Here is a 3,917-nt window from a genome sequence, read left to right on the forward strand (position 1 = left end):
CAACAGTGAGTGTCCCTCACAGTGTCTCACTCAGCAATGCATGTCTCTTGCGTCTCTTTCCCAGCAGCACGTGTCTCTTTCAGGAGCGTGTGTCTCTTTCAGCAGCACGTCTTCCTCAACCAGCAGTCAGAGAGAGACTTCTTCTGCCTCTAGGAGGCCTCCTTTTGAGTCTGGCCAAGTGGCCAAACTAGCCAATCGTAACATCAGAATTCTAAGCACCTGAGAGAACGTGAACTTCCCAGAACATGGCTTTGTGCCACTCCCAACAAAAATACCCCAGGTGGATAACTTTTACAATCAGGAGCTCCTCAGCTGCTCACAGCAAATTCCACCACAGAGTTTACAAAGACATATGGCTAGAAAAGCCACACTAAGTAATTTACTACACCGCAGGTACACAGGCAGTCCCTGGGTTATGAATGAGATCCATTCCTGTGTCTTTATGTGGAATTTGTGTGTGAGTTAGAACAGGTGCATGTGATTCTTATTTAGACTTGATTTAAAAGCTGTGCATGTAGTAAATGAAGGTGATTGTGATGAAGGGTTTGTTTGGCTTAGGGGCTGGCTTAAGGAGTTCTGGTGGTGTAGTGGGTAAGGCATTTGGCTATTAACCAGAATCGGAAGCTCAAATCAAACAGCTGCTCAATGGGAGGAATACGCGGCAATCTATTTCTGTAAAGATTTACAGCCCTGGAAACTCAATGGGGATCGCTGTGAATTGGATTTGACTCAATGGCAATGGGTCATTCTGTTTTTTTTTTCTTAGGTGTTGGTTCAATTGTTTCAAAGTGAAGGCAAATTTATATTACATTAAAGGGCAAGTAGGAGTTGTCTGTAATTCAGACATTCATAACCTGGGGACTACCTGTAATTGAATATTATTTGTCAGAATAATAATGAAGTATTATGACATGTTACAATATGAATGAATAGAGAAAGTATTATGCTACGTGAAAATAAACAGTTACAGAAGTCCACACATTGTATGATTCCACTTATATGAAATGTCCAGGAAAAGAAAATTTATAGAGACAGAAAGTAAATTAGTAGCTGCCTAATACTGGAAATGGGAAGAGGAGTGGAGAGCTAAATGGGTATGAATTTTCTTTTTAAGTTAATAAAATGTTCTAAGACTACGTTGTGGTGATGGCTGTACAACTCTGTGAAAATAGTAAAAAAAATTGAATTATATACTTGAAATGAATGGATGTTAATGTATGCAGATTATATCTCAATAAGCTTTTAAAAATATACCCTGGCATTTTATACACTCTCTTTTGCTCTCAAACTAACCCGCTTCCTTTGGATCAAGGACATTGGGGATATGTTAACTTGAACTACTGTGTGTGATAGTTGGAGCTGTGTGTCAACTTGACTGGACCACAATTCTGTGTGGTTTAAGCATTTGTGATGTGGGTTGTTCCAATGATGGGATCAGATGTATATGTCTTGAGCAACCAATCCATTGAAAGAGAGTTTCCCTAGGGGTGTGGCCTGCTTCCAGTATATTTATGGACATCCTGGGAGAAGAGACACTCTTCTGCGGATCTGGATTCTGTTGTGCTGCCTACAACGGTCCGTGAGTGAACAATCCATCATTTGGCCTGGAGATCTTGGATTCGCCATTCGTTGGAGTCAACAGCCAGTATACTACCTGCCAACCTTGAGCTCCTCAGCCCCTGCAGCTGCATGAGTCGGGAAAAGCCTCCAGCTTGATGTTTGATCCAAGAACTTGGGACTTGCCAGCTTCTATAAGTGTGTGAGCCATTTTCCTAAGATAAATTTCTCTTTCTCTGTATGTATAAGCTTTACTTGTTTTATTTCTCTAGAGGACCCAGTCTAACACACTTTGGATCTACGAATCACATGTAGCAATTTAAATTAAAATTGCATAAAAATTGAAAACCCAGTTCCTCAGCAGTGCTAGTCACATTGTAGTGGCTGAATAGCCAGAGTATTTAGTTGGTATCTTCTTGGGCAGGGCACATATAGAACACCTCTGCCATCATGGAAAGTTCGGCACAGAGGTGCTTTGGATGATTTTCTTCGATTACTGCAGTCTTGCCCCAATCCAATTTTGACTGCTGAGGCCAGTTTTAGGAAGCTGTAAATACTTCATTTCCCACTTCTTGTACTGAAATAGGCCATTGTTGCTTTGTTTCCACTTTTCTTATAATGTTTGTGTTACTGAGGCTTTCTCTTCAAGTGTAAGAATGCTTGCTTGCTGGTGGAAATGAAGACAACAATGAAGAAATCCAAAGATGGGAAAGCCAGCTTTTTGTCATTGTGGGAAAGAGGTAGGATAGGGTGGACATACAGAAAAGACACTGTGAGAAAATGGCTCTGAGAAGAACCAATTGGGTTTGTTGTATTTAACTCTTCAGTTTGTGTAAATGTTTTCAGAATGTGGAGGCAACGAGATGTAATGTAAACAGAAGATAGAAAACAGATAACTTGGATTTTTCTTTCCTTTTACCTAATAATTTTTGGTGGCTTATTCTCAACTGGAGATACCCATACAAGCTTACTTGTCCAGAGAGGGAGAGTAAAATTTCATAGATAGAGTTTTATTTTTTTTTTTCTTCCTTGTTAACAATGAGTTTATTGTAGAAAATTTGGGAAATGAAGAGAAGCATAGGAAAGAAAATAATGATGATAGGAGTTCTGGTGGCATAGTGCCTAAGGCACTTGACCTTTACAACTAAAATCAAACATTTACAACTAGAAACAATTGTGTGGCTGTGTTTACAAGTCATTATAGTTTTTAAACATATAATGCCCATAACTTTTCAAATGGTCCTTTTGGAAAATCAATTTTATATAAAGGATCTTCAGAGTTTGTAGTGGTATATGACATCCTATCATAAATGGATTCTTAGAATTTATTTGTTTCAGTCATATCATAGAAAACATTTATTCACAGCTCTTTTAAGTAGGCTTCATTAAATGCATTGACTCTCAAAAGCCAAAATGAATTCCAAACATTTTTCTTACCATGTTCAGTTCAAAGGATTGCAAGGACCTTTCAGTTCTAGGTTGTAAATTCAAATGTGATTCTAGTCGATATTTGACAGCTGTATCACAACCTGCACTCCAAAAGCTGTTGCACTCAATCTACCATCCAATGTTAATATGACACAAAATATAATCATATTTGACATTGCTGAAGGAAGCCGCTCTGTAGAAAGGATGAGAGAATGAGTAGCCATTTACTTCTTCTAGTGTGTGTGTGTGTCTCTCTCTATCAATCAACCTATCTATGTATCTACTCTCACACATACTACCGTTAATAGTGAAGTTTCTGGGGATGTCATGCAGGGAAATTTAGGGATATCTTAAACATACTCAAGTTGGATGCCTATATCTTAACTTTAGTGATAAAAAAAAATAAGGACTCATAGGATGCATGGATGAATTTAATGTGTTTGTAGAGTTGGTATTCATTTTGGAGCCAAATTACTTTTTTTTTTTAAAGTCTATGTCAAAATTGAAGTGGGAATTTGGGTAGCTAATAAATATTCTATTATAGAATTATGCTCTACAGCATATATTTTACTTTTATATTGTTTTTTTAAAAAATGGTGTTTCACACAATGGGAATTGTACTTCTGGGGAAAAAAAAAAAAAAAAACACCTCAAAACAAAACCAGGCTCGTTTTCTGTTTTATCCCAACACTAATTTGGATGGGAAAGGATCTGCAATGAATGATCCTCATCATATTTAGGAAAAGAGATAAGTGACTAATGTTTTTTACCACTGACATTTTTTACTTGGAAAAAGGCTTGTAATCAGCTTTTGTACTTTGTGAAAATAAATCTAGTCGTTTTTTGGTGGTGTGTATGGGTAAGTGCTAGGCTACTAACTGGATGGTTGGTGGTTCAAACCCACACAGAGACACCTGGGAAGAAAAACCTGG

This window comes from Orycteropus afer, unplaced genomic scaffold (genome assembly GCF_000298275.1).
Source record: "Orycteropus afer afer isolate SDZICR_OR568_19922 unplaced genomic scaffold, OryAfe1.0 scaffold00280, whole genome shotgun sequence".
Lineage (NCBI taxonomy): Eukaryota > Metazoa > Chordata > Mammalia > Tubulidentata > Orycteropodidae > Orycteropus > Orycteropus afer.